We start from the raw sequence: 19,381 nt of genomic DNA, 5'->3' as shown, positions 1-19,381 counted from the left end.
TTTCCTCTTGGGCTCATGTTCCTTCTGCTTAAAGTATAACCTTCAGAATGTTCTCTAGTGACTAAAATTCTAGTTTTTATTTTGCTTACTTCTTACAACTTTTTTCATTCTTTTTTTTTTTTAAATAAATTTATTTACTTATTTATTTATTTTATTTTGGCTGCATTGGGTCTCCATTGCTGCGTGTGGGCTTTCTCTAGTTGCAGCGAGCGGGGGCTACTCTTCGTTGCAGCGTGCAGGCTTCTCATTGCGGTGACTTCTCCCGTTGTGGAGCACGGGCTCTAGGCGCATGGGCTTCAGTAGCTGTGGCTCACGGGCTCTAGAGCACAGGCTGAGTAGTTGTGGCGCACGGGCCCACTTGCTCCAAGGCATGTGGGATCTTCCCAGCCCAGGGCTCGAACCCACGTCCCCTGAACTGGCAGGTGGACTCTTAACCACTGCACCACCAGGGAAGCTCTTTCATTCTTTTTTTAATGAGAAAGTAAGCATGCAAGATCTTACTTCCCCGACCAGGGATCGAACCCGTGCCCCCTGCATTGGGAATGCAGAGTTGTAACCACTGGACTGCCAGGGAGGTCCCCAACTTTTTTCATTCTTAAAAGATATCTTCACTGGCATAAAATTCTAAGGTACCAGTTACTTTCTTTCAGCACATAAAGTTTCTACTGTCTTCTGGCTTCTGTTGTTGCTGTTGAGAAATCAGGAGTTAGTCTGCTGGTCATTTCTTTATAGTAATCTACCATTTTTCTATTTCTTTTAAAATATTCTTTATGTAGTTGATTTTCTGCTGTAATACTATGATTAAGTTTACTGCACAAACCATTTTGAAATATAAATTAAAGATACATTTACCTGTATTTGTGTTTCTTAGTATTCATTATACCTCTTGAATCTGTACATTTTATTTTTATAAATCTATTAATTTATAAATATAGACAGATCAAGATAGATAGTTATGGCTATTTTAAGATCATGGTTTTAAGTATATACAAGTTTTAAATTGTTACGTATTTCTGGTAAACTAAACTTTTTATCATTATGATGCAATCATGAGATCTATGTATGTGATATATGGAATTATTTCTTCAAATATATTGCTTCTACCTAGTTTCTCTCACCATTCCTAGAACTCTGATTACAAGCAGAAAAGGTCTTTACTTTCTCATTCTATCCTCCATGTATTTTAACCTCTCTTCTACATTTTCTTTTTTTCAAGGGGGACAGCGGGGAGAGTTTCTCCGTGTATTTTAACCTCTCTTCTACATTTTCTTTTTTTCAAGGGGGACAGCGGGGCGAGTTTCTCCGTGTATTTTAACCTCTCTTCTACATTTTCTTTTTTTCAAGGGGGACAGCAGGGAGAGTTTCTCCGTGTATTTTAACCTCTCTTCTACATTTTCTTTTTTTCAAGGGGGACAGCGGGGAGAGTTTCTCCGTGTATTTTAACCTCTCTTCTACATTTTCTTTTTTTCAAGGGGGACAGCGGGGAGAGTTTCTCCGTGTATTTTAACCGCTCTTCTACATTTTCTTTTTTTCAAGGGGGACAGCGGGGAGAGTTTCTCCGTGTATTTTAACCGCTCTTCTACATTTTCTTTTTTTCAAGGGGGACAGCGGGGAGAGTTTCTCCCTGTATTTTAACCTCTCTTCTACATTTTCTTTTTTTCAAGGGGGACAGCGGGGAGAGTTTCTCCATGTATTTTAACCTCTCTTCTACATTTTCTTTTTTTCAAGGGGGACAGTGGGGAGAGTTTCTCCATGTATTTTAACCTCTCTTCTACATTTTCTTTTTTTCAAGGGGGACAGCGGGGAGAGTTTCTCCATGTATTTTAACCTCTCTTCTACATTTTCTTTTTTTCAACGGGGACAGTGGGGAGAGTTTCTCCCCGCTGCCTCTGGATAATTCTTCCGATTATTCTTCCAGTCCACTAATTCTCTCTTCAGCTGTATGTAAACCTGCTAAATCAATCATATGAGTTTTCACTTTCAGGTTTTCTGTTTTTGCTTTTCTTCTAAAACTTCTGGTTGGTTCTCTTTTTTTTCAGCTAAAAATAGTCTTCTATTGTTAAAAAGCGGGTGGTTTAGCTCACAATTCAGTCACCAAGTGCTATTCTTCAAGATACCATGGTATCTTGTATCTAAAGCACAGACACAGAAGTGCTTTATGCATACTACCCATTTCATCACACAAACTGTTTTTTAAAAACACATAGTCAAAGGTAGAGAGTTAACAAAATTAATAACATTTTAATATTTCATCACAGAAATTGAATATGACTAATATTTTTTATTGTGAATGCATGGTGCTGACTAATACAAAAACTACGAGTACAGCTTGGTACCACTGTCTTGATTTATACGAAGGCACCAGCAGTTTACCCATCACTGCCTTTGCATCATCAGTGCAAATGTCAACATAGTGAAGGAGGCAAGTAGTATCTATATATTATTATTACAATAGTATTGACTCCCAAACTCATGAACTCCAGGGGACTAAAGACTACGCTTCGAAAACTGTTGCACTAAGGCAATGTTTCCATTTTTTTTTAGAGTATACATTTATACACAACATATACGTATGCATGTATGCAGATACATATAAACTATGTGTTAGTCTGTATTGAAATCCCAGATCTATCATTTGCCAGCTATGTGACCTTGAGTGAATTATTTAACCTCTGTGAGCCTCAGTTTCCTCAACTGTAAAGCAAGAGTAATAATAGTGCTTACTTCATAGGGACCTTTAAGAATTAAATGAGATTAATTTATGCACAGCAATTAACACAAAGCCTTATAAATATTATCAGATCAATAAATATTACCATTAACTATTACATTTTAAGAGTTTTTTTTTTAAACGAACTAAACTATGAAGGTATATTTTCAGAATTAAAAGTTACAGTAGCATCTCAACAATCTTCCCAGTTAAGAATTAAGAACACTTGGCCTAGTTTATAATCTTAAACAGTTTACCGTTATACAATACTCATTACTGATTATACTTTGATTCATGTTTTGATGGCACGGTTTTCAATTCTGTATCTATTTAATTTAAGCATATTACCTGATTTACAAACAGGATGGGTAGTTAGTTCCTGCTTGAGCTATCATAAAGATGGTGACATTTTCTGAGGCCGATTATGCTTCTACTGGATGACTACCCATAACAGTCCAGAATTTTAACTGCGTATTGCTGATATTGATAAACAGTATCCAGTGTATGCCAAGGCTGACTGCACAGTTTCAGAAACACTTCCAGGTTTAGACAAAGGCTGAACAATAACAGAACTACCTGAAGATCTAGATTCAGGATGAAAATTTACAGGCAGCCACTGGATTTGACGTTGGGTTCACACAGTGTTGACTTGTAGTCTTGAGAGCAGCAGTAATACACCGACTGAGTGCACTATTCTTTATTCCTCTGAATAGGAGCTGTGTTCAAAATATTTGAAATTGCTGGCTTTGAACCTGATACCTCTCCGACCAAGACTGGCTCGTCACCATCCTCACACTCTTTTGCATACTTTCTTCTGCCACCGTTCCAGCTCTTCTTCACATGCCATAAAGAGTTCTGCCATTTCTGAATTATTTTTTGGTGAAAAGCGGTGTCACCCATTAAGTGGCAGAGCTGACATGCAGCAAATTGCTACCAAGTACACGTGAGTCCAGACAAGGCAGCAAGTTATATTTCAGTTGTCCTTCCTTTTCTCCTGTTAATCTGTCTTTTAACAGTTTAATTTGCAGGTCGCAGGAACTTCACCGCGAGCAGAGGGGATCCACCTGACTGAGGCCCGGAGGAAGCAGAGAGAACGGAAGAGAAGGAGATGCACGTAAAACTACAGGTGGGGCAGTGACGCCCTCGGCTCTCACTGCAAAGCCAGCCTGGGAGCCGTGGAGGGGGCGGGGCTCTCGGGGAGCCGGCGGGCTGCATCTTGGGTAGGCTCAGGATCAGAGGATCCCGGCTCCCTTTCTTCTTGCGGGAAGCGGGCAGAGCCTGTGCTCCGTGATGCAGGCAATAGAAGGCTCCAGACTCCGATGTCCCCCGCACGCCAGCAGCCGGCTAGGGCCAGGGCCCTGCACAGCTGTGGATGCCGGCCTGCTCAACGGCAGTAATTCCGAAATCCCTAAATGGTTCTTTTACAAATCTTCTAGAACACGTTTGATACTTCATTGGTTCCTGGAGATACTTTTAAGCTTGCCTTTTACTTCTTTAAACACAGTAACTACCGTTTCACAAAGTGTGTCTGACGATTCCAAAGTCTGGAGATGTTTCTGGTCTGTCTCTGTGCGCTATTAGTTTCTTCTGGTTCGTGCTGGTTTTGTTGCACGCTAGTTTTCATTGAAAGTGGAGGGGAGGCATTCCCAGTAATCTTAGGATGAAGGTGTGTTCCCCCAAGATTTTGCATTTGCTTCTGCCGGATGCCTAAGAGTATTGGGAACCCGGAACCACCTCTAACTGAATTCCCTGCTGGAGGGTTCTTGACCATCCATTTATGCAAATATGGTTGCAAGTATGCTGCTGGGCTGGGAGCCCGATGTGGTTACAGCTTCTCAGCCACAGGTTTCTTTCACTTGCCCACTCCCAAGCCCCTTGTGCTCAGTCTCAAGGCAGCTCTCCATAGTCTTGCCTGGGGATGTGATGCAGGTATTTCTGGTTCAGAGACTCCAGCTTAATACGGGAGGGTTTCCCCAGGGACCCCGCTTGAGCTGAGTTCCAAGCTTTGTTTTGTGCCCTCTCCTGCCAGGCCATCAAAACTGCAGCTCCATTTCCTAGATCAGCAAATACCACTGGGTAAAAGGAGCTCCCAATGCTTTCCTCTCTCTTGGATTTCAGCCCCCTGATTCCTCATTTTCTTATAGCAATTTGATGCTCTTAGGACAACATCCTTTTTATCCAGTATTTTAATTTGTTTTTAGCCAGAGGGTTAGGCTGAATAGCCAGATTGCCATATTCCAGGAGATGAAATGGCATTTCTTTGTACTGCTGTCACTTAACGTATTTTATCTTGTATCTGGCGTCCTAACTACAAACAAATCCACAGGCGCTCCGAGCCATACACCCTGTCCTCCCATTCTCAACCACCCTTCCATCTCCTTCCATCCCCTTACTATACAGTTTTGCTATATTCAGTCAATTCCAAGCGTAACATTTTGAGTCTCAGAAACAATACTATTGGGGAGAGACAATTACGCACTTGATGACATAGAGATGAATGGTTACATCCCAGGAAATGTGTAGTTTTCACAGGGTCTACTGAAGTTGGTACATGTGCTTGTGAGTATGTGTGTTTGTGTGTGTTTACGTGAGTGCACACAAGAGAAAGTGAGAACGGGAGAGAGAGAGGATGTGTAGGTGAAGATTTAGTCTGGCAAAATCAATCTCATCTTGTTGTACCTAGAACTTTATGACATGGTGAATGGACATGATGACAATGTGCCCACTTGACAATCAGAATAAGGCGCTCAAAAAACGTCATTGTCGAAATGTGCATACAACCTAAGAAGACACTCCAATGCTGAAGAGGATTAATCTGTATCAAAGTAATTTGCAATTTTAAATAATTCAAATTTCTATATAATTCAGACACTAGGTACGTGATTCTCACTGAGAATAAAGTTTGCAAAAGATTTATATATGTGAAGATACAGCATACCACATCACTTAGTCATGAGTTAACTATGCAAGTTACTTAATGTCATTTATATATTCTTTAATTTTTTTTAATTTATCTATTTATTCGGTTGTGCCGGGTCTTAGTTGCGGCTCGCCGGCTCCTTAGTTGTGGCATGCGAACTCTTAGTTGCGGCATGCATGTGGGATCTAGTTCCCTGACCAGGGATCGAACCCGGGCCTCCTGCATTGGGAGCGTGGAATCTTAACCACTGTGCCACCAGGGAAGTCCCCTTAATGTCATTTAGTGTCAGATGCTTCATTTGTTAATCACAGGGCCTGGACATGAAATTGTGTAAGACTCCTTCTAGCCTCACATTTCTTCCAAACATTTATTTTTAATAACGGAAGGCCATTTAGAAATAAGCTTTTTGCATATTTTTTTACACGCAACGATAAGAATCTCAGAGACAAGATGTTAAGCAAAAGCCACTAGACACAAGAGTACATATTGCCTGATTTCCTTTACATGAAATTCAAGAACAGGGATAAATCTAAGACTTGACAGAGTCTGAATAGTGGTTTCATCACTACTGGGGGTGGAACTGACTGGAAGGGGGCATGAGGGAACTCCCGGGCTTGATGGTAATGTTTTATATCTTTATCTGTGATGGTTGTGTGGGTGTATACATATGTAAACATTCATTGAGCTTGATATGTGATATTTGTTCACTTAACTACGTGTATGTTTTACCTCAATTTTTTTAAGTGTATAAACAAGGACTCAAAAGTTATAGACTTTATTATGTCAATGTTTCTAAAAAGATAAAACAATTTATCCTTTTCTTTTAAAAAATATGTGCATGAATGGTATTTTACTTATTACTTATTACTGCCCATGAATGCCTTAGTTAGAAATGTGGATGATATTTTCAAATCCTAAAACTTCATTTCTTTATTTAAAAAAAAAAAATCTTCATTCAACTTTCACCAGGTCAGAATGGCATCCTCATCCGTGCTACCCCAGGCTCCAGTTATTTTGAATTCAAGACACTGTATACTTTCCTTTTCCTAAGCATCACAGGAATATTTATGCCATTTAACTTTTTCTGGAAGCTAAGCCTTCTCAGTTCCCCACTGTAAGGCAGCAAAATTTGCCACCTCAAAATGTTTCTTTAGCATGCAGATTATTTCTAGCTGAAAACAATCAAGGCTCAAAAGACTCAGGAAGAAACTTTGACCTTCCCCTTAACTGCCTAAAAGAATTTAAATAGAGGGCCTGTTTCCCTGAATAGAGCTGTCATCAGAGGGATCTGCAAACAATCTAGGCTGGGTGTGGTGGGGAAAACTTCAGGAAGGACCTACAGATCAGAGCCCACTCTGTGTCTCATACTGTCTGCAAGGCCCAGCAAATATTTTTCTACCAGACATTTGCTTTTCCATCTTCATGTGAATCGCCTTCCCCCCCTTTGAGGTCCCAAACCACTACCCCCAACATCCTCTTTTGTCTTTAGCTGGAGATGGTATTTAGGGTGAGGATTTCGACCATTTTGGCAAGTTACTCAGTTTTCCTGGGTCTCTCCCATATATACATGTTATTAAACATTTGTTTGATTTTCTCCTGTTAATCTGTCTCATGTTGATTTCATTCTTAGACCAGCCATAAGAATCCTAGAAGGGTGGAGGAAAATTTCTTCCTCCCTGACACCACCAACTTCCTTCACTGAAGAAAAAAATAAGAAAACCACACATACATATTCTAAATTTCAAATTTAAAAAGAAAAAATTATAATGCTCAATTGTAATAGGAAGTGCTGGAAACTGTTATTAAACCCATGTACTATCTTGAGACAGTTCGAATTGTTAATAATTGCCAGCGTTATCAAGCACTCACTATGCATCATGGTAAGAGCATTTCACTGGTATTATGTTACCAGATAACCACAGAAGTTCATGCGATAGATGCTAATATTAACCGCACCGAATGAATAAAGAAACTAAAGATTAGAAGAGTTAAAAAAAATGCACCCAAGTGTGGCTAGTAACTGGCAGATGGTAGATTTAAACTCAAGAAGCTTGATTCCAATGCAAAAATTCTTAACTATCATACTCTAAAATCCTTCCTTACAGTGAACTGAACTCTGTCTCCCTTTATCTTTCACTAGTTCTGCTCCTTGGGGAAACGCAGAACAACTTTAATCCCCTTCCATATGACAACATTTCAAGTGCTTGAAGAAAACTATCATGTTCTGCCCTGATCTTCTCTCCTGCAGATTATATACCACCACTGCCTTCCACAGTTATTTTGTTTGTTTGTTTGTTTGTGATATGACTTGTTTCAAGTCATGTCCCCTTGCTTAAGGCTTCTTACAAAATGCACCCCAGTGTATTCAGTGATTGCCTGGAATGGAAGAAAGGACATTCAAAGGGGCCTGAAAAGTACACAACACAAAGCACACTGCTAGACTGCTCCAGAAGAGAACGACCACCTTAATAGACGCTAGAAATGCTTGGTACGTAGTGGAAGAAGTGGTCAGAAGAAGGAGCCCTGGGATTGTGTGTACACACACCGTGCTCAGTATAAATGGGTATGAGTTCATACCCTGCAATGAGGGCAGGCTCCAGGAAAGTAACATAATGATACTTCCTTCTCTCCTTCTACTTTCCTAAAGCCAGATCAGAGCCACTTATCCTTGGGCAGCACAAAGGGCAAAATTTTGGAGCTCCAAATTCCATGGCACAGGCAGGTCATGTTACACAGAGCTTCATTTAAAGTTGACTTAACTACTTCTCATATGTGTAGAAATCCATGTGAAAACACACGACTGGCTGGGAGACAGCCCAAGTGGATAAACATGAGCGGTACTGACTTGTGCGAACTTATCTTTGATCAGGACGACCTGGGCTCAACACGGGGAGGTCAGAAGCCTGTTGCGATGGTTAGTAATAATACCCCTCAACAGGGCCAGTGGATACGTGCTGTGTGTCCTAGCGAGGGAGAGCCCAGACAGGAGCGGAGGGCAGGAAATAATGAGCTTTGTTCCTAAATCCAGCAAAACTTTCTGATCAGGCTTATCAAAGTCTCAGGGAAATATATGAACTGTATGCATCGCAACAGACACATGCAAGGCACTTGCGAGGCACAGCGAGGTCTGGCGCCCAGCACTCATGTGCTGGGAAAATACACTGTATCCAGCGGCCTGATGGCTGACGCCTGACTGGTCCCTAAACTGGGACAGAGATGAGAAAGACCCAGGAAAAAAGATGCAGACAAGAGGGCCGTAAGGTTGGAGGAATACTCAGGAGTAATAAAGGTAAATGTGACAAGAAATAAATATGAGAGAGAGAAGGATGTTGCAACTAATGGTGAGACAAACTAATGGTGGCTTTTCTGATTTATATAAAACATCAGAGAAGAGAAAAGGGACCTGAATTAGAAGATATCAGCCATCTTTGTAAAAAGCTCTTCTTTCTAAAGGCAGATTGACTGATTGTCAGAGATTATAGAACAACAAAGAAATACCACCTCCTGCATTTTAAGAAACAATCTCCAATTAGGGCAACTAAACTAATTTACCTAGGAAACCCAAGAGCAGAAGCCATTTATATTACATTTCAGGAATGGATTTTAATATGTTCAGAAGTTCAAATACTTGATATTCTTCTTATAAAGTTTAAACGTAGACAAAATGCTTCCAAACCTACTTATTCCTTCACTGACAAACACAATAATGCTCCTGGGGTTTAGATCTTATTATTATTAAATACTTATTAAGTCTCCCTGGCGTGCTGAATGCAGCACATAATAGATGGATAAATACATCGTGTGCCCTCTTTGAAGAGCTTATAAAACTGACAGGACACACAAATAAACACCCCCAAATTTCTGCCAGAGAGTACTTACAAGAATCAATGTCATTACCACGTCTTGGTGTTAGGTGCAGGCGTGAAAACTGAATTGGTCTCGTTTGATGCAAAGGAAGAAACGCTCGGACACAATTATTCCAGCAATATGCAGCCTGCTCTTTCCCTTCTCTCCGTCCCAGAGGAGGTGCACCCTCTCCTGTCCATAGCTAATCCCTCCATCCAAGTCCCCCCTCCATCTCATCTCCCTGCCGCTGCTCGGGCTCAGACCTTCATCTTTTCCGGCTGGGATCACCGGCCAGGCCTCACCGCTCTGAGCAATCCTCCTGCACACCGTCTCCCAAGGAATTTTTTTTTAATAAAATGTAAATTTCACTGTGTCACTCCTCTGTTTAAAGATTCTTCAGTGGCTTCCTGCAGCTCTCAGGATATAGTTTGAATTAATCCCCCCCGCATGACATAAAATGGTCTTTGCGGTTTGCATCTTTCAGAGATTTTCACTCTCATCTTACGGCACCTCAGGAACCCGTCTGCTCCAAACCTACTGCCCTTGACTTGAAGGCTCCTAAATTTGCTGTGCCTTTTCACATCTCCATGCCTCAACTCACGCTCAAGGGGGCGCCTGGGCCGCCCTTCCCTTCTCTCCTTATGCAGCCAGTTCAAGCATCGCCTTCACGTGAAAGGCACTTCCCACCCTTCCCACATTTCCCTGGGCTGGCTCTGCTCCGGGCCCCTTTCTGTTCTCAGGTGAGACCCTACCGATGCCTCTCCTGTGACAGGTAGTACCGTGGCAAGTCTTGACTGTCTCCTCAACTAGGCTGGGAGCACCCCCAGAAAAGAGCTGGATCCCATTCCTTCTTATATCTCTAGCACTGACACAGCGCTCCCAGCCTGGACACGAAGGCTCTGGGAGAAGAAGCTGGAGGAGGGGAGAGAAGTGAGCGGCACGGGGGCCCCAGCCAGGAAATCAAATTCCTCTCGGAAGTCTGCGCTGGCCTCACAGCCCGGGAAGCAGGAACCTACCCACAAGCTCTGAGGAGTCTGGGTCAATATTTATTCTTCTTTACGCAGCTTTCCGTAGCTACCTGCTCACTTGCTCACCGCAGGCCATACATCACACTCCTATCTGACGGCTTTCTGGAAGGCCCCTGATCTGCAGGGGTTTGTGGGCAGATGGGCTCTTCTCTCTCCCTTTGTCGGGACCCCTGCTCTAGGCCTGAGGCTCCTCGCGTGCCCCCCAACCCCGCACACAGGCACCCTCACAAGCACAGGATGCTGGGGTCAGCACCGTGGTCCCCGCCTTGCAGGAGGCAGAGCTGCTGGCACACAGAGGCAGCTACTCAGCTACCTGTTCACTTCAGCCTCTGTCACTCTCCTCCTTCTCTGGTTTTTTCCATCTCCTCCTGCAGAAAGCTTGTAGCAGGAAAACAGCAGGCTTGACCGCCCAAGGCATCAGGAGGGAGAAGCTCTGCCCCACCGTGCGTGCGGGGCCAGCAGGCAGAGATGGAAACAGCCCCCAGCGTGACCCGCAGGGCCAGGGCACGGGCGACAAGAAGCCCGATTAACCGAGGCCCCTGTAACCTCCCCCTTCCACAGCGGGAGGGGGTCCTGCCGGCGACTCCTCAGTGCTTCCCACCCCGGGCAGCACAGGCTGGCCATTAGGATGGAGCTGATGCCATGGCCCTTCATCCCAGGCTGACGCTCACTCCGGTGCGATTCAACAACGGTACGCGGTGAATACTAACCAACCGGGGTCGCTTGCCACTCCCGGAGCAACGGGAGAAAGAGGAAAGCAAAAGAGAGGGGAGGCGATCAGAGGTCCGAGAAGAAGAAAGGAGGAAATGAGTGGGACATAAAGTGAGAGGGGAAAGTGAAAGACTTATGTGGATAGCATTTAAAGGAGATGCTTCTCAAACAACACCAGGCAGGAATGAGTGCTCCTGTCGAAGCTGCGTAGTTAATACGACTGGCAGGAAACCACCTTCAAGGTTTCAGAGCGCGTAGCATGTGCAGGGGAGGCGCAGGCTCACCTGAGCCTCCTGCTCACAGCTCTGTACTTACCCGTGGGCACAGGATAAGGGTGTGGCCGCAGGAAGGCAGCAGGGATTTCAGGTGGCGTCTGAACTTGCACCACCCTCCGGAAGAGTCAAGGTGACCGCGGCGTAGAAGGAGCATGGCCTTAGGAATTGGGGGTGCTGGGTTCAAACTACTTTTTCTATATGACTGGCCTCGAAGAGTCTCGGTTTCCTCATCTGTAAGATGGAGCTGAATATAATACCCTTCCCAGATCTGTTGGAGAGGAGTCAATGCATGTGCATTTTGCAACGTGCAATCCAAGTGTCAGCTCTGGGTGCCTCCCAACAGGGGGAAGCAATGGACTTCCCTAGTGGTCCAGTGGTTAAGACTCTGTGCTTCCACTTCAGGGGGCACGGGTTTGATCCCTGGTCGGGGAACTAAGATCATCCTGCATGCCACAAGGCACGGCTGAAAAAAAAAGAAAAAAACAGGGGGAAGCAAGAAGCAGAAGAGTAGGAGGGTCCAGATGCACGTTACAAACCCCTGGGGCACCTCCTCCGGGTCCCTGCTTGGAAGAGGAGCTAGGCAGGCTCCTGGTGCCGCGGGCTAGCATCGCAGCCCTATGCCTCAGTGGGATGGATAACATCTCACCTCACTCCCCGAGCCTCCCATTGGAAAGAAATGACTAAGCCCTCCTCCTTACACCTGAGGTGAGAGTAACAGTGGCAGTGAGTGTCAAAGAGCCCAGGTAGAAAGGATGCAAATCCAATACCCAGAGTCCACACCGCCTGGGTGGAGGACCCCATGTATATCTTTAGTCCTATCAGAGCCATGTTCACCACATTTCCTTTTCTTTTCTGAAACAAAAATCTCATTAGAGCTCAGGCAGAAATCAGTACTAAGACATGGTTTTCGAGACTAGAATCTTCTATGCAACACCTCTGATGCCCTACTGATACCAGCCCTACTCAGCACAACACAAGACACACATGGACCGGCCGGAGTGAAATGGACGGTGGAAGACAGCTTTTTTTTTTTTTTTTTTTTTTTTTTAATTTAATTAATTAATTTATTTATTTTGGCTGTGTTGGGTCTTCGTTTCTGTGCGAGGGCTTTCTCTAGTTGCGGCAAGCGGGGGCCACTCTTCATCGCGGTGCGCGGGCCTCTCACTATCGCGGCCTCTCTTGTTGCGGAGCACAGGCTCCAGACGCGCAGGCTCAGTAGTTGTGGCTCACGGGCCTAGTTGCTCCGCGGCATGTGGGATCTTCCCAGACCAGGGCTCGAACCCGTGTCCCCTGCATTGGCAGGCAGATTCTCAACCACTGCGCCACCAGGGAAGCCCGGAAGACAGCTTTATACTGTGACGCACACAGAGAGCCTCCAGAAACTTCTCCACAGCGTCCCCTTTGAGAACCGGCTTTCCCAAGAAGGGGTCAGAACTGGAGTACCAGAGGCAGGGAAAGGTTTATAAGGGGTCCTGGGCTGCCGGTGCTGCCACTTACTCTCTGGGACACTGGGTGAGTCATTTCAACCCTTTAGGCCTCTGCTTCCACACCTGAAAAATGGAGAGTCTGCGATGTGCCACCTGCAGGTGAGCTTTGGCGGGGCCTCACAGAGGTGCTGCAGATGCCGTGTAATGTGAATATGAAGCCCTGGGCTGGGCGTGCACTCCTGCCCCACTATTCCTTGCCCCAAGGCCATCTGAGATGCCACAAATGGAGATAATGGTTTCTAAGACGCCAACCCCTCACTGTGCCATCGGACAACTGACTTTCTCTCTCCAAACCTTGGTTTCTTCATCTATAAAACAGCGGTAAAAACAGTGTCTACTTCATAGGGTAGCCATGGGGATTAAATCATTAACTTATGCAAAACGCTTAGAACAGTAGCTGGCACACTGAACAGTACCAACTACCTAATTATTATTACTGTCATGATTGGTGATGTATTTTCATCTTTGATTCTAAATGCAGCAGATCCTCATTCCATTCGCTAAGCTCCCCATGGAAGAAACGCCCACCTCGGCATCAGGCCATGAGCGAGAGGTTAAGCACTAACCAGGCTCCAAGGCACTAGTGGATGGAGCCACCAGAGCAACTTATTCAAATTAATGTCGCCCATATCGGTTCTTCGCCCAGCTGCACCCTCCTCCCTCTCCTTAGCCCTAAAGCCAGAGAAGCACTGAACTTGAGTTAAAAGCACCAAGTTCCAACTTGGACCCTGCCACCACGTGCCCTTCTACATGTTACTTAATGCCTCTGAGCCTCGGTTTTCTCATCTGTAAAAAGTAGGCAAGTAGCCGCTATCTTAGAGGCAGAAATAAGGAGGTGAAAGCACCCAGCGTAGGTCCTGGCATGCATTAGTCACACAATAACTTAGGTAGATTTCAATTTGAATCTAAACCGCTCCATTGCCTCGCTCTCCACTAACTATGTTTCAGATCTGCTAGTGGTACCCAAGGGCATCACCTAAACCCTGGCCACAGGCAAACCAACACCATGTGCTGTCCTCTCTCTCTATTTTAAGCTGTGCCTCCCGGGACTGCTCCTGGCCATTCTGGAAAAGTCAGGCATCTTGCAGATGCAACGCTGTGGGCGTCCAGGTCCTTGGAGCAGCGCTACCCAAGAGGACTTTCTGCAGTGACGGCCATTCTGTCTGCGGTGGCCAACACAGCAGCCTCATGTGGCCACTGAGCACTTGAAACGCAGCTCAGCAACTAAGAAACTGAATGGTTATTTCATTTAATTTTAATCTATTTACACGTAAAGATGATCTGTGGCTACCGTATCCTGTACTGGACAACGCAGCCTTAGCACCACCCCAGTTGTGGCCAAAGTGCTAACTCCAGCTACTCTTCCGAACAAGACATCCGACCCTTCCAACCACCTGGCTGGTATCTGTATTTGGACTTCGCTACTTCCATCCAGGCCGGCTTGGGGGAGCAGGAAAATGAGGCCGCTCAACGGCTATTTCCAATGCCCCCCCCAATCAGTAGGTGACCAGAAGCCTTGTTTTTAACATGCAGGTAAAATCAACATTTCCCTGGTTTACTGTATTTGGGGGAATGTATGTGAATTTCAGCTATGCTTTTAATAGTCGCTGGGGGTTTTGCCTGCAGTGGGATTACTTTGTGGGGTATCTCACCAGAGGGCAGAGCTTTCAGACCAGTGATTAATAGGCTGTGCACTGACGGAAGATGCTGGGCAAAATGCTGGGGACCTTTTGAAAAATGAGATCCCTGGCATTTCAATTTCACTCGGTCAAAATCCCACAAGATTTACCTTACTTCACAATATTTTTTACATTAATCTTGCCAAGATCAGATTCCAAGAAGCAATAAAGAATATTAAGTTAGCTTTCACTTTAAATCAGAAAGTTTGTTAGAGTTGATATCCTACACAAATGGTCATCTTTGCCAAACTGAGATTGGCCCTGAGGGGGTTGAGAGAGAGAAGATTCATCCTCTTGTTTATAACGCGTGAACCTTGCATAGTTTCACGACCTTCACCCAAGGTATTAAACATGTTGTGTGGATTGCTCTCAGTCACTTACCCTAGGCAAAACCAAAGCAAAATACAACACCCTGGCCCAAGTAAGAGAAAGCGGCGGGGGGGGGGGGGGGGTGGGCAAAGCCCATCTGCTCATCTGATAAATATCTACTAAGTCTCTACCATCTGCCAGGAAGACACAGATGATGGGGCTCCAAGTTTAGTTAGAGACAAATCTATAAACAAGTAATTACCACATAAAAGGTACACGGTCCACACAAGCTGCCCGGGAACACAGAAAATGGACATTCCACAGGGAAAGTTAAGGAAGGCTTTCCCAAGAGGAAGCCTTGAGCTGGGACTGAAGACTGGAGAGAAGTATGCCAGGCAAGGACGGCAGGGGGAGGAGCTTACGTTTCAGGAAGAGGACAAAAGCACGAGGGAGGGGCAGGGACGAGCCTTCTATACCAGGGAGGAGCCCCAGAACTGGTCTGTTTTCGTTTTGAAGCCTCTCAGTCTTCCCAGTCTTTACCAACCCCCTTAGCCCTCTTCCAGATCCAAGCGACCAGTCCAAGAACGTCCTGTTCCGCCGGGTCACACCCCATTATGAGAAGCCTCCAAATTGGGTCCTGCTAACAAAATCACACAGTCCTACAAATCAAGGCTGCTGCTTCTTTATACAAAGCCCCAGCAACCTGCCATCCCTGTGAATGGTGTTTGCTGTTTCTGGGAATAGACCCTCCGCTGCCGCCGCAGGTAGCTTACCTCAGATGATGACCCAAAGATTTTAGAGGGAGCTGGAAACCACTGGGGTGGGCTGGCTGTGTGGGGAAGTGTTGTAGTACTTTAAAAAAAGAAAAGAGATGTTACATGATAGCTAATTTAATGAGAGGAATGTCAGGAGGCTAAAAGTGGCTGCAAAGTACAGTACAATAGAGTGATGCAGAAGAAGAAAAGGAGACAGCAATGACCAAGGTAAATGTGGGCTCGCTGGAAATTTTTCTGGCATGACATTCGATTCCTAAAATTGATCTTTTAAGTCACGCTTATTTAGGAGACCAGGTTATAAGAAGGTACATTTACCCCGAAGTGCAGAAGAAGCTAGAATATTCACAGGAAACTATACAATATTACAGATAAATATAAATTCAAAACTAGCCTATAATTGTTAGATGAAAAACATTTGTTACATTAGATGACAATATCTCATTTTAAGTGACAACTTCAGAATATACAAAAATAGGGCTTCCCTGGTGGCGCAGTGGTTGAGACTCTGCCTGCCAATGCAGGGGACACGGGTTCGAGCCCTGGTCTGGGAGGATCCCACATGCCGCGGAGCAACTGGGCCCGTGAGCCACAACTACTGAGCCTGCGCATCTGGAGCCTGTGCTCCCCAACAAGAGAGGCCGCGACAGTGAGAGGCCCGCGCACCGCGATGAAGAGTGGCCCCCACTCGCTGCAACTAGAGAAAGCCCTCGCACAGAAACGAAGACCCAACACAGCCAAATAAATAAATAAATTAATTAATTAAAAAAAAAAAATTGCTTGAGCGAAGACTTTGTAGATGTTTGCAATTTGTATTAAAAAAAAAAAAGAATATACAAAAATACTTTCTGCTTTCTTATTATTCCAGATGCTAGAAAAATGTCGGATTTTTTGGGTAGAGTTTTTTTTTTTTTGTATCTTCTTAAAATTAGGTCACCTCGCCAGGCTTTTTGGACATGCTGGGTGGATTTTCCCAAATAAAGACATCACAGTGGTCAGCTGGCAACATCAATGATAGAATTCAGGTCCCCAGAAACTGGAACCAAGTAGGGCGGCACTGTGACCACAGCTCTGGACCTGCTGTCAGACAGCCATCAGCTTTAGCTTTTGGTATGACAAGTCCACCCTTTTCTCCTTGTGTGCATTTAAAAAGACAAGTCTCTTAACTTCTCTGGACCTCAATTTTCTAATCTGTAAAAGGGGAATAGTAATACCTCACAAGATTGCTAGGAAGATTAAAGACAATGATATAAGTGAAAGCATAAAGAAACTAGTAGTCAGTAAATCTTCGTTCAGTTGATTCTGATAAACACCATGCATTGATTCGTAATAGGAGTTTGATAGTCTGAAATCTGGATGTTAAATAAAATGTCCACATAGCTTTCAAAAATCCTGGTTTCTCATCCCTTGACTAATGATCAGTCACAAATTGAGAAAACGAATCCCAGTTCCCTTGCATTTTCTATTCATTTCCCATCCTGCAGTGGGGCATTGGTTAAGGGAAAATAAAATATATTAAAAGGGTGATTATTTGCTCCCTCCCCTAAAAGCCTGTGGATAACTGACTCACAGACTACCCATTATGAAGTTGGGGGTCTCCTTTTTTATACAGGGTTTGTAGCTCCAAAATGAATGACTTTATCAAAACAAAGCTGGAAAAGGATTCCTTAGTCCCCTCCTCCTGTGATCTCTTTTTGGAACTATCAGCTTGAAAGTCAGCTTTCTCTTTGTCCAGATCCTTCTCAATCTTTTCCAACCACTCGAAACTACTGACAGTCCAACTAACTTATTTTTATTTATTTCACTTATTTAATACCTCACTTGTTCTCAGAAGGAATAAAGACTTCTAACTCCAGCTAGTAGAGAGATTCACCTGCTTCCATATCTCTATTCTGGGGAATTCCCACCATGAGCTCCTTTTCCTCCACATGCAGAACCGAAAAGCTCAACATTTACCTGCCTGATTTCACTGTTTTAACCAAACCTCCCTACAAATAGGCATGCAGACCTTCAGTCTTCTAAGTCAGAGTGTCTATGTTCAGAGTTTCATACTTGGTGACCTTCTAAATGTGGTTTAGAGTTTATCGTTCTAGGAGTCCCAACATACAATCCATACAGAAAGCAAACAAAGCCAAGTTTAAGATTATAAACTACTATTCTTCATAGATTCTTTTCAAACTCTTCCCCTGAAACACTCACTTATAAATTAAATCATTTGTTTCTCTCACAACTTTTCTAAAATTCAACCTCTTCTCTAAACTAACATTCTCTAATACATAACTATCCATTCTCTTTTGGAATGGTCCCAACATTTTGGAAACAATGGCCCTGTCTGACATGAAAGATGCCAGGTAGAGGCCATATGGCTTCTTTTTCTAACAGGCTTAATGACAACTCTAACAATAATTTATTTTAAAAAACGTGATGCAGTCTTTTAAGACAGTCCATCAACTTAATTCATTTGAGTTAAAAAAAAAAAAAATGGTGGTATCCATTTACAAAACAGTAGGGAAGCATCAAAAGGAACCAATGAAAACTTTTGACCAAGATCTTGCTTGAAAGTTGAGAGGTGAAGAAGAGAAAATCTTCTTGGAAAAGAGTGGAAAGGCTCCGCGTCCTCAGAGTGGTTGGGACCGCAGGGACTAAAGAAAACAGACCTTGTTCTTTAGGTTCATATCAGAAGCATCTTGAAAATGAGATCAGATGAGATCAGATCAGTTGCAGATGAACTAGCCAGAGCATTTACCTCCCTTTACCACAGGAGGAAATCACATTCCTACAGAGGAAAACCCTACAAACCCTTTCAATCAATTTCAGCTTTTCACCCTGTGTCTTCCCTAAAGAGCTTATCTCTGAAGAGGCCTTGGATGATAACAGACCCCAGAGGAACTGACACACAATCCTGAGACTAACAGCCCTTCTCTTCCCTAAAAGAAGGGAATGGGAGAACCAAGATGGTGGAAAGTGGAAAAGTGAAATAAAAAAGGAAGAGAATCAATAAGACTAAATTTCCCCAACATGGCTATGCTTCTCACTGAAACCTCATTCCTTGGCACTTTAAGCTGTTCAAGGAGAAGGCTGAAAGGGAGAGGACTACAGTAGGGAAAGAAAGGAATGGCTATTGCCTTATCCTAGGCCACATGTCCCCTTTCATTGTGCAGTAGGGATATCGTTTGTTGATCCTCAGCACCATTCTCACCTCTCCAAGCTCTCCCTTGCATGCTAGGCTCTCTAGAGCCTAGAAACTGCCTTTCGTAGGTGCCCTAGCCAGCAAGTTTCCAGTTAGATTCCAACAGTGAGAGGTGAGAGTGAGATGGGGCAGCAGAAAAGAAAGCCACTATGCTCCAGGTACACCTGGAGGCAAGTACCTGGGTGTTGGCACCCAGCAGAGGGGTGTCTGCCTGGGACATCAGGCATCTCCTGAGAATCACCCACTAGCTTCACTGCAGTCCCTGCACGTACCTTTTTCCTGAACAGGACTTTCCTGGCCTTCACTCCCCCAGCCTTTCAAAGGTTTCGTAAACCTCAAATTCCTGGTATTAAACCACTTCCCATTCAAGATATCTACGGAGGCTTCTGTGATACATTAGTCTCTTCCTCGCCTCTCAAATTAGAGTATACGGACCAACCCCTGGGGCCACTG

At 44.3% G+C, this 19,381-nt stretch overlaps 1 pseudogene; it reads right to left on the bottom strand.

The window, feature by feature from the left end:
• Positions 1–3,140: 3,140 nt before the first annotated feature.
• LOC133101747 (zinc finger protein 280D-like) lies at positions 3,141–3,584 on the bottom strand (annotated as a pseudogene).
• Positions 3,585–19,381: the final 15,797 nt, after the last annotated feature.

Source organism: Eubalaena glacialis, chromosome 11, assembly GCF_028564815.1.
Source record: "Eubalaena glacialis isolate mEubGla1 chromosome 11, mEubGla1.1.hap2.+ XY, whole genome shotgun sequence".
In the NCBI taxonomy this organism is placed as follows: domain Eukaryota; kingdom Metazoa; phylum Chordata; class Mammalia; order Artiodactyla; family Balaenidae; genus Eubalaena; species Eubalaena glacialis.
This window is presented reverse-complemented; position numbering and strand designations above follow the sequence as displayed.